The sequence below is a fragment of the Heteronotia binoei genome, chromosome 8, assembly GCF_032191835.1.
Source record: "Heteronotia binoei isolate CCM8104 ecotype False Entrance Well chromosome 8, APGP_CSIRO_Hbin_v1, whole genome shotgun sequence".
In the NCBI taxonomy this organism is placed as follows: Eukaryota; Metazoa; Chordata; class Lepidosauria; order Squamata; family Gekkonidae; genus Heteronotia; species Heteronotia binoei.
In genome coordinates, this window is record NC_083230.1 from 119,577,616 (window position 1) to 119,590,254 (window position 12,639).

Consider the following 12,639-nt stretch of genomic DNA (forward strand, 5'->3'; position numbering starts at 1 on the left):
GCCAATGTTATGCTGGGGATTATTAGGAAGGGAATTGAAAACAAATCGGCCAGTATCATAATGCCACTGTATAAATCGATGGTGCGGTCTCATTTGGAATACTGTGTACAGGTCACCGCACCTCAAAAAGGATATTCTAGCATTGAAAAAAGTTCAGAAAAGGGCAACTAGAATGATTAAAGGATACAAACACTTTCCCTGTGAAGAAAGGTTAAAGAGCTTGAGGCTCTTTAGCTTGGAGAGACATTGACTGAGGGGTGACATGATAGAGGTTTACAAGATTATGCATGGGGTAGAGAAGGTAGAGAAAGAACTACTTTTCTCCCTTTCTCACAATATGAGAACTCGTGGGCATTCAATGAAATCGCTGAGCAGTCGGGTTAGAACGGATAAAAGGAAGTACTTCTTCACCCAAAGAGTGATTAACATGTGGAATTCACTGCCGCAGGAGGTGGTGGCAGCTACAAGCACAGATGGCTTCAAGAGGGGATTGGATAAACATCTGGAGCAGAGGTCCATCAGTGGCTATTAGCCACAGTATTGATGGAACTGTCTGGGGCAGTGATGCTCTGTATTCTTGGCCTTGTGGGGGGGGGCAATAGCGGGAGGGCTTCTCGTGTCCTGGCCCCACTAATGGACCTCCTGATGGCACCTGCTTTTTGTGACCGCTGCATGACAAAGTTTTGAAATGGATGGGCCCATGGCCTTTTCCAACATGGCTTCCCTTCTGTTCTTATGGCCCTGCTGATGGGCCTCCTGATGGCACCTGGTTTTGATGGCCACTGCGTGACAGTGCTGGACTGGATGGGCCATTAGGCAGATCCTCCTGGCTCTGGGACTCGAGAGATGTAGTGCCTCCGAACATGGGAATTCAGTCACCGTGGGTAGACCTGTGCTCCATGAGTGTATCTAATCCCCTTTGAAAGCTCTTTGTTCCTGCGGCCATCACTACATCCTCTAGCAGTGATGCATGCCCACTTCTTCTGTTACCGTGGACTGGACTTCACCAACCACACCGCATACAGGCACCCTCTCTTTACCTATATATAATGGTTGGCAACGTCTGTTTCATTATATCTGAAGACGGGCGCATGCACACAAAAGCTTACGCCCAGAATTAAACTTTGTCGGTTTTAAACTCTGTTGGTCTTAAAGATGCCAACTGGACTCAAACTTTTGTTCTACGTTTTGTATTGTACTTCTGCTTCCTCACCCCCTTCTTTGCAACGCGTCGGCTACCCACCTGAATCTGTTTTTAGAAGGGTATGAGTACGGTTTGGGGGAGGTTTTCTCTTTTCCACACACAGGATTCTTTCTCGTGTATCCAGTACTCCCTCTAAGCTGTGGAGTCTCCTGAGCAAAGATTCTACTTCGGGAGCTGCTGGCATCAAAGCTGTGAGCTGCTGCGACCATTAGTTTGCCCTGGGGCTGTTTTTCCTGAGCAAAGACAAAAATGTGTGAGTCAGAGGCTAAAAAGCTGTGAGCTAGCTGACATTAACTCAGCTTACAGGGAACACTGCCTGTATCCAGTGAAATCCAGTGGACATTCAATGAAATTGCTGAGCAGTTGGGTAAGAGGAAATGATAATAGGAAGTCCTTCACCCAAAGGGTGATTCACACATGGAATTCACTGCCACAGGAGGTGGTGGCGGCTACAAGCAGACAGCTTCAAGAGGGGATAGAATAAACGTGGAGCAAAGGTTCGTCAGTGGCTATTAGCCACAGCTATTGATGGAACTTCCTGTCTAGGGCAGTGATGCTCTATTCTTTGTGCTTGGGGGGAGAGGCAACAGTGGGAGGGCTTCTAGTGTCCTGGCGGACCTCCTGATGGCACCTGGGTTTTTTTGGCCACTGTGTGACACAGTGTGTTGGACTGGATGGGCCATTGGTCTGATCCAACATGGCTTCTCTGATGTTCCTAAATGGGATTGTGGGTTTTTCTGAAATCACCCGCCGTCTTTTTATTCCAGGTGAAAGCAGGATAGTATTTCTCTGGCCAGCGGAGGGACTGTGGCTCTGTGATAAATCACCTGCTGTGTCCAGCTTGATGTGGTCTCCACAACCTCCAGATCCCCCCATGTTTAGTTTTGGGCAATGGCCCATTCAGTCACACAGTGACCAAAAAACCCAGGTGCCATCAGAAGGTCCATCTGTGGAACCAGAACACTGAAAACTCTCCCACTGTGCCCCCCCCCAAGCACCAAGAATACAGAGCATCACTGCTGCAGACAGAGAGTTCCAACAATATGCTATGGATAAGCATATGTAGCAGAGGCCCATCAGTGGCTTGGATAAGCATATGGAGCTCTCTGTCTGGGGCAGTGATGCTCTGTATTCTTGGTGCTTGTTCCCTCTAAGCTGCAGAGTCTTGTGAGGAAAAATTCTACTTTGTGAGCTACTGATATTAAATTGTGAGCTACCCGGCATTGAAGTTGTGAGCTCCTGCATAAATTAGCGTGCTCTGGGGTAGTCTTTTCTGGGCTGAGACAAAAATGTGTGAGCTGGAGGCTAAAAATCTGCACTGGCTCACGCTAACTCAGCTTAGAGGGAACACTGCTCCTGATGGCACTTTGTTTTTTTGGCCACTCTGTGACACAGAGTGTTGGACTGGATGGGCCATTGGCCTGATCCAGCATGGCTTCTCTTATGTTCTTATGTGACACAGAGTGTTGGACTGGATGGGCCATTGGCCTGATCCAACATTGCTTCTCTTATGTTCTTATGTGACACAGAGTGTTGGACTGGATGGGCCACTGGCCTGATCCAACATGGCTTCTCTTATGTTCTTATGTGACACAGAGTGTTGGACTGGATGGGCCACTGGCCTGATCCAACATGGCTTCTCTTATGTTCTTATGAGACACAGAGTGTTGGACAGGAGGAGCCATTGGCCTGATCCAACATGGCTTCTCTTATGTTCTTATGAGACACAGAGTGTTGGACTGGATGGGCCACTGGCCTGATCCAACATGGCTTCTCTTATGTTCTTAATAGGCACTGATGGACCTCTGCTCCATATGTTTATCCAATCCCCTCTTGAAGGCTACCTCCCACCCTCTGGTCTTTGCAGACAACATAGTTGCACTTCCCTGTAACTGATGTTCATCGAGTGTCTTCAGTGCAAGCACAAACGGGACTGCCTGAGGGCAGGCCTGCTGCTGAGAAGTTTCCCAAAGCTTCTAGAACTTGAGTCAGCGGAGTGGCTTATTCTCCCACCCAAATGGTCACCTGATGGGGGAGGGGAGCGACATCCCTCAGTCCTTAACCATCGCATGGATCTAGGACTGGATGGTGAGGCGGGATTTATTTTTGTACACCTCAGTAACCAAAACAACCTGCAGTTTTCAGAAGGCGTATACATGCACACTAATAAGTTTCAAGACAACCTGCAGTTTGTCCAAGTTCCTTCTCTTCAGACAGAAGGCTTAATAACACATATAGGAAAGCAAAGCAATAGATAACAGTACAATTTGAGAGTACAGTTACACAGCTATAATATAGTCAAGCGTAAAGCATAACTCTGTAGTTAAGCATAGATCTGTGGTTAAGCATAGAGCATAGTTCTGATGAAAAGTCTAAGTCCCAACAGGACTACATCCTGTTAGGCTACATTTTCCTGGTTAGAGTCTAAGTCCCAATTAGTTTGGCATGGCCAGCATAGAGAGTCCCTAGTCAGATCAGCCACTTCTGCTCCAAATTTCAAGGTTTATAAAGGCTTTCCACCCAGAAACTTTATCACTTATCTCTATTTCAACATCATCGTATACGTCAACTACTCCAGAACCCGCCTCAGATGGGCCATTGGCGTGATCTAACATGGCTTCTCTTATGTTCTTATGGCCCTGCTGGTGGACCTCCTGATGGCACCTGGGTTTTGGCCACTGTGCGACACGGACTGGATGAGCTATTGGCCTGATCCAACATGGCTTCTCTTACGATCTTATGGCCCTGCTCTTAGACCTCCTGATGGCACCTGGGTTTAGGCCACCGTGCGACACAGAGTGTTAGACCCGATGGGTCATTGGCCTGATCCAACATGGCTTCTCTTATGTTCCTATGGCCCTGCTGGTGGACCTCCTGATGGCACCTGGGTGTTGGCCACTGCATGACACAGAGTTCGACTGGATGGGCTGATCGCCTGATCCAAAATGGCTTCTCTTATGTTCTTATGGCCCTGCTATTAGACCTCCTGATGGCACCTGGGTTTGGGCCACTGTGTGACACAGAGTGTTAGACCGGATGGGTCATTGGCCTGATCCAACATGGCTTCTCTTATGTTCTTATGGCCCTGCTGGTGGACCTCCTGATGGCACCTGGATTTTGTGGCCACTGTGTGACAGAGTGCTGGACTGGATGGAAATCACATCTGATTCAGCCCCCCCCACCCCCAGGCTGTATGTTTGACACCCCTGGCTTATATAAATGTCGGAAGTGTGTATGAGTTTGGTACAGATTTCTTGGTAGATATTTTTCTACATGGAGGTTGGCCTGCTTTTTCACTTCCATGTTTCTCCCTCATGTTGCCATATCTTCCAGGTGGGGGCAGCACAAACACAAAAGAAACATGGTCAAGGTTAAGTAAACACCTGATAACAGCGTGTAGCAATAACTGCACTCCCTCCTACTTGCTGAACTACAGCTTATATTAGTCATATCTTAACAAACCAAAAACATTAAACTTTAAAGTATTTGTCACAACTTGCTCATACAAAGCCCAAAAGAGCTTTTGAATGACATAGTGTGGTAGTTAAGAGCCTTGTGGCGCAGAGTGGTGAAGCTGCAGTACTGCAGTCCTAAGCTCTGCTCACCTGAGTTCGATCCGGCGAAAGCTGGGTTCAGGTAGCCGGCTCAAGGTTGACTTAGCCCTCCAAGGTCGGTAAAATGAATCCCCAGCTTGCTGGGGGGAAGTGTAGATGACTGGGGAAGGCAAGGGCAAACCACCCCATAAAAAAGTCTGCCGTGAAAACGTTGTGATGCGACGTCACCCCAGAGTTGAAAACGACTGGTTCTTGCACAGGGGACTACCTTTACCTTTAGTGTGGTAGTTAAAGGTCGTTGAATCACAATCCTCAATGTAATCCTCCTCTGAGGGGGTGGGGCTTACTGCAGATGAAGATACTGTCGGTAACCATCTGCAAGTCAACTGTTATTCAAAATAAGCACACATAGTAGTGGCTACATGCTCCCTGGGTTACTCAGCATGTTTCAAGAGTGCTACAGATCCTCTGGTCACGTTATTGATTTTGGAACCACTCCTCAAGTGCTTCAATTGCATTAGTCTCGATTATTTTCCTGGCAGTAATGGTGGCCTGGAGAGCTCTTCCTTTCACAGCTGATCTCCCGCTGGCATAGATCAGCTCCCCAGTTTGAGTGAGTTTGGTGTAGTGATTAAGTGTGCGGACTCTTATCTGAGAGAACCGGGTTTGGTACCCCACTCCTCCACTTGCAGCTGCTGGAATGGCCTTGGGTCAGCCACCGCTCTGGCAGAGGTTGTCCTTGAAAGGGCAGCTGCTGTGAGAGTCCTCTCAGCCCCACCCACCTCACAGGGTGTCTGTTGTAGGGGAGGAAGATAAAGGAGATTGTGAGCTGCTCTGAGACTCTTCGGAGTGGAGGGCAGGATATAAATCCAATATCTTTATCTAACTCACAGGGTGCCCGTTGTGGGGGGGGGGAGGTAAAGGAGATTGTGAGCCGCTCTGAGACTCTTCAGAGTGGAGGGCGGGATATAAATCCAATATCTTCATCTACCTCACAGGGTCTGTTGTGGGGGGGCGGGAAAGGTAAAGGAGATTGTGAGCTGCTCTGAGACTCTTCGGAGTGGAGGGCAGGATATAAATCCAATATCTTCATCTACCTCACAGGGTCTGTTGTGGGGGGGCGGGAAAGGTAAAGGAGATTGTGAGCTGCTCTGAGACTCTTCGGAGTGGAGGGCAGGACATAAATCCAATATCTTCATCTACCTCACAGGGTGTCTTTTGTGGGGGGACGGGAAGGTAAAGGAGATTGTGAGCCGCTCTGAGATTCTTTGGAGTGGAGGGCGGGATATAAATGCAATATCTTCATCTACCTCACAGGGTGTCTGTTGTGGGGGAGGAAGATAAAGGAGATTGTGAGCCACTCTGAGTCTCTGAAATTCGTAGTGGAGGGCGGGATATCATCCAATATCATCATAATCTTTCCTGGAGAAAATGGCTGCTTGAAAGGATGGACTCTATGGCATTGTACCATGCTGAGGCCCCTCCCCAAAGCCTGCCCTCTCTTGGATGCACCTCCAAAGTCTCCAGGTATTTTCCAACACATACCTGGCAACCGTACACCTGAGTCCCCTTGCCTCCGATGGAACAACCCTCCTAAGAAGAATCAATAGCCAATTAATACATGGCAGGATTTCTCTGCCAACAAAAGACTGTCCGTATAGTCAAAGTGATGGTATTCCCAGTAGTAATGTATGGCTGTGAGAGCTGGACCATAAGGAAGGCTGAGCGCAGAAGAATAGATGCTTTTGAGCTGTGGTGCTGGAGAAGACTCTTGAGAGTCATTTGGACTGCAAGAAGATTCAGTCAGTCAGTCCTAAGGGAAATCAACCCAGCCTGTTCCCTGGAAGGTCAGATGCTGAAGCTGAAGCTCAGATACTTTGGCCACCCAATGAGAAGGGAGCACTCCCTGGAGAAGACCCTGATGCTGGGAAAGACAGAAGGCAAAAGAAGAAGGGGATGGCAAAAGATGAGATGGCTGGACAGCGTTACTGATGTAACAAACACAAATTTGAGCAGACTTCGGAGGATGGTGGAAGACAGGAGGGCCTGGCATGACTTGGTCCATGGGGTTGCAAAGAGTCAGACTAGACTGTGCGACTGAACAACAAAGGATTTCTCTCAGTTTCCAGTGATTTCTGTCCTGTCATTATCAGAGCACTTAACACACTTCTTTTCTTGATAGTCTTCTCTCTTTATTACAAAGGCTGAGGGTCCCCAGAATAAGTCCAAGGGAGAACCACAACCGTTCCTTTTGGAAGAAGAAGAGCATAGAAGAAACATTGGAACAAAATGAAAAAGGGGTAATGAATTCTTCTCAGGGTGCTGAATCCCAGGTCTCTGATAATGCACTGGGGAATCCACACTGGGGAGAAATCATATAAATGTTTAGTGTGGAAAGATCCATGCTTGGAAGGGACAACTTACTTGTCACCAGAAAATCCATACAGCGGAGAAACCATATAAATGCTTGGAGTGTGGAGTTTTCTTCAGAACACCAGTTTTACTCTCCATTGATGAAACCACACAGAGGATAAACCATATTTTGAAATATGGACAGAGCTATGCTCAGAGTAACAAACCACTACCCATCAATTAAGCCATACAGGGGAGAACCCACATAAATGCTTGAAGTGTGGAAAGAGATTTTTTTGGAGCAGCAACTTTACTGTCCTTCAATAAATCCACACTAGGGAGAAACCATATAAATGCTTGGAGTGTGGAGAGAGTTTTCTTGAGAGCACCAGTTTCACTGTCTATCGACAAATCCACACAGGGGAGAAACCATATAAATGTGGAAACCATAAGAATTGTAGAAAGAGCTATGCTCAGAGTAACTCCAACAAATCCATACAGGGGAGAAGCCATATAAATACTTGGACTGTGGAAAGAGTTTTGCTTGGAAGGGACGCCTTACTTGCCATCAGCAAATACACACTGGGGAGAAACCATATAAATGTATAAAATGTGGAAAGCGTTTTGCTCAGTGTAATAAATTAACTACTCATCAACGAATTTCCCCCTCGTGTGGATTCGTTGATGAGCATTGGAAAAAGTGCAGAAAGAGGCTACTAAAATTATTAAGGGGATGATTAAGGGAGAACGGTGGGAAGCCTTCTGGAGTTCTGGCCCTCCTAGTGGACCTCCTGATGGCACCTGGGTTTTGACCTGATCCAGCATGGATCCCCTTATGTTATTATATCGGGGGCAGTGATGCTCTGTATTCTCGGTGCTTGGGGGAAACAGTGGGAGCTTCTGGAGTTAATGTAGCCCTGCTGGTAGACCTCCCGATGGCACCTGGGTTTTGGCCACTGTGTGATACAGAGTGTTGGACTGGATAGATAGATAATTTTATTTATATCCCGCCCTCCCCGCCGGAGCAGGCTCAGGGCGGCTAACAACATCATTCAAATTTCCATTATACAAAAGACAAAGTTACATTCAACATTAAACATCAACATTAAAATTCTGATAAGTTTAAAATTAATTAATTAATTGATAAAAGTGCTAATGCTATTTCTTTTATGACGGCGGTAATCGTTAGCAATTTCTTTCTACGTCAGCGAAAGCCAGTCGGAAGAGGAAGGTCTTGCAGGCCCTGCGGAAGTGTTCAAGGTCCCGCAGGGCCCGCATTTCCTCTGGAAGTTGGTTCCATAGGTTGGGGGCTACAGAGGAGAAGGCCCGATTGCGGGTGCATTGCAGCTTCACCTCTCTTGGTCCGGGGATGGTCAACAAGTTTTTTCCAGCTGACCTCAGTGCTCTCTGGGGTTCATATGGGGAGAGACGGTCCCTAAGGTAGACAGGTCCTCGACCATATAGGGCTTTAAAGGTAATGACCAGCACTTTGTAACGAACCCGGTATATAACTGGCAGCCAGTGCAGCTCGCGCAGTCCAGGCTGTATGTGCTCCCATTTAGGGAGCCCCAGCAACAGTCTGGCCGCTGCGTTCTGCACCAGCTGCAGCTTCCGGGTTCGGTACAGAGGCAGCCCCATGTAGAGGGCATTACAGTAATCCAGTCTCGAGGTGACCGTTGCGTGAAGTACCGTTGCCAGATCTTGGCGCTCTAAGAAGGGAGCCAACTGCCTTGCCCGCCTCAGGTGGAAAAAGGCTGACCTGGCAGTGGCTGCAATCTGGGCCTCCATTGATAATGAAGGCTCCAGTAAAACTCCCAGACTCCTAACCCGGTGCGCCGCTTTCAGCGGCACCCCGTCGAAGACCGGGAGAGGTATTTCCTCTTCCTGGGTGCCCCGACCCAGACAAAGGACTTCTGTCTTCGCTGGATTCAGTTTCAGCCCGCTCCCCCTCAACCACATTGCCATATCCTGCAAGGCCCGGTCTAAATTTTCAGGGGCGCACTCAGGCCGGCCGCCCATCAGCAGATAGAGTTGGGTGTCATCTGCATATTGATGGCACCCAGGTCCATATCTCCTGGCAATCTGGGCAAGAGGGCGCATATAGATATTGAATAACATTGGTGAGAGAACTGCCCCTTGAGGCACTCCACAATCCAGTGTGCGCCTCCGGGACCGCTCGCCACCAATTGCCACCCTTTGTCCCCGATCCTCGAGGAAGGAGGAGAGCCATTGTAAGGCAGACCCCCTCACCCCTATATCGGCGAGGCGGCGGGTCAGTAGCCGATGGTCGACCGTGTCGAACGCGGCCGACAGATCTAACAACATCAGCACCGCCACACCGCCCCGATCCAGGTGCCGCTGGAGATCATCTACCAGGGCGACCAGTACTGTCTCCGTCCCATAACCCGGGCGAAAACCAGACTGGCAAGGGTCTAGGATGGAAGCGTCATCCAGAAAGCTCTGCAACTGCAACGCCACTGCCCTCTCTATTATTTTACCTAATCAGGCTATTGGCCTGATCCAACAAGGCTTCTCTTATGTTCTTATGACCCTACTGGTGGACCTCCTGATGGCCCTTGGTTCTGGCCACTGTGTGACACAGATTGTACTGGATCCAATTCAAGGTCTTGACGTTTAACCTTACGCAGCCTGGGACCAACATACCTGCGGGACCATCTCTTCCCGTATATGCCCTGGAGGTTGCTTCGTTCGACCTCCCAAGATAAGTTGACCGTCCCCGGCCCAAGGGTTGCCCGTCTTGCTTCTACCAGGGCCAAGACCTTTTCAGTCCTGGCCCCAACCTGGTGGAATCAGCTCCCTATGGAGATCTAAGCCCTACCAGGCTAATTAGCCTTTTATAAGGCTTGTAAAATGGAGCTGTTCTGCCAGGTTTTCGGGTCAGGCAGCGGGCATCTATCCATTCGATCGGTTGGCCTCCCGTGCTGTACTATCCTACCCTGTGATCGGCTGTACTGTCCTGCTACACCATCTTATTATATTGTCCTGCTGGACCATCCTGTTGTACTGAATATTGTAATTGGTTTTTATTGTGATGCTGTTGTGATTTTATTATTTATTATGTACTCCGCTCTACGCCCCTATGGGGGAATGGGCAGAATATAAACTAATAATAATGTTGTACTGGATGGGCCATTGGCCTCATCCAACATTGCTTCTCATATTTTCTTACATACTCCACCTTTTTGGAAACTTTTCCCAGCCTGTTTCCTGTCTCGTCTTTCTGGGATCCCCACTTTTGTTTCAGGTGAAGGAAGAGCTAATGTAGAAGCGTTACCTTGGAGCAATCTTTCCCGCTAAGGTCTAAAGGGCTGTCTTTCCCAGAGGATGTTCTCCTTGAGTGTAGGTGTGCTGATATTCTCTCCCCACTTCCCCTGGCTTCTGTGTTCATAGAATCATAGAGTTGGAAGGGAACTCCTGGCCATCTAGTCCAGCCCCCTGCGCAATGCAGGAAACCCACAAATACTTACCCCAAATTCACAGGTTCTTCATCGCTGTCAGATGGCCATCTAGCCTCTGTTTAAAAACCTCCAGGGAAGGAAGGCCCACCACCTCCCGAGGAAGCCTGTTCCACTGAGGAACTGCTCTCATGGTCAGGAAGTTCTTCCTAACGTTGAGCTGGAAACTTTTTTGGTTTAATTTCAACCTGTTGGTTCTGGTCCTACCTTCTGGGGTCACAGAAAACAATTAAACACCATCCTCTATATGACAGCCCTTCAAGTACTTGAAGATGGTGATCCTATCACCTCTCAGCCGCCTCCTCTCCAGGCTAAACATGCCCAGCTCCTTCAACCTTTCCTCATAGGACTTGGTCTCCAGACCCCTCACCATCTTTGTCGCCACACAACAACCGTGTTGTGTGGGAAAGACGCTCCACTCAAGTCTGGCTATCTGGATCAGCAGACAAATCCTTCTGAATCCAGCAGTACTGCCCTCCTGTAACATACATGGTTCAGGAATTGACAAATTATGAGGCACTGGGGTTCAAGCTAGCCCGCTTTGAAATCCTGAAAACTTCTTACACAGGTGAGAAATCAAGCAAAATTAAAACAAAACTGTGTGTAAAAACAAACTTTAGTCCCTACCCTGTTTCCCCAGCTGAAAAGGCTTCCTTCTGATCCTTTAGCCAGCAAAAACACTGACCTCTTGCCAGGACAGAGATCTATGTTAGTTTGTTCTTTTGTGGGTCTGTTTCAGGGCTCAGGCAACCCTTGACCACAAGCCAATGAGAACAAGAGTCAGTACCTTTCATTACTGTGCACAAGAGGACCTTTCTTGCCCTTGTGTGATGAGCAGAACAAGCAAGCACATAACAGGTCTTGAAGCAATTCCTCCCCGGTATTTTAGGCCTACTGGAATGGGGCAATCTACAATGCTGGTAAGGCTGAGATGGTAGCAACCGAATGAAATAGTCCCTGTTAGCAAATCAGCAGTGTGGCACCAAAGCTTCAAATTGATGTGTCTTGAGAGAAGAAGATGAAGAAGATATTGGATTTATATCCCGCTCTCCACGCCAAATCTCAGCGTCTCGGAGCGGCTCACAATCTCCTTTATCTTCCTCCCCCACAACAGACACCCTGTGAGGTGGGTGGGGCTGAGAGAGCGCTCCAAAAAGCTCTGCTTTCAAGGACAGAATCTCAGAGTGCTAGACAATCTCCTTTATCTTCCTCCCCCACAACAGACACCCTGTGGTGGGTGGGGCTGAGAGAGCTCTCCAAAAAGCTGCCCTTTCAAGGACAACTCCTGCAATAGCTATGGCTGACCCAAGGCCATTCCAGCCAGGTGCAAGTGGAGGAGTGGAGAATCAAACCCGGTTCTCCCAGATAAAGAGTCCACGCACTTAACCACTACACCAAACTGGCTCTCCAGCATGGTGTAGTGATTAAGAGCGGCAGACTCCAATCCGGAGAACCAGGTTTGATTTCCCACTCTTCCTCCGTGTGAAGTCTGCCGGGTGACCTTGGCCCAATCCCGGTTCTCTCTGAATTCTCTCAGCCCCACCTACCTCACCAGGTTCCTGTTCTGGGGAGAGGAAGGAAAGGAGATCGTGAAGCCGCTTTGAGCCTCCGTAACATAGAGAAAAGCGGGGAATGAAAACCAACTCTTCTTCTAAAAGGTCTCAAGGTAGGCTGCCAGCTTTTTAAGTAGCTCTTCTAACGGTCTCCTTAATATCACTTTGCAATATCTGGGGAGGTTACTAACCACGTCATCAAAAGCTGGACCTGGTCCATTTCAACACGTGATGTTTTGAAGGAGAGGCAAGTCAGTCGAGAGGCTCCCCTCCTGTAACAGCCCCAAATGGCCCACCCGCCCTAAATGCTCCTGGAGGACTGGGGGTGGACTCAGAAGCAGAGTAGGGGGCAGCAGGAAGCCTGCAATGGGAAGGAGGAACAGACAAAAGTCACCCTTCCGCTACTGGAAATACACGAGATCCAGGCTCAGTAGAACCAAAAGAAACATCACACATTCTTCCCCCTAGCATTTCACCACTACGGTGTTATGTTATGCTAC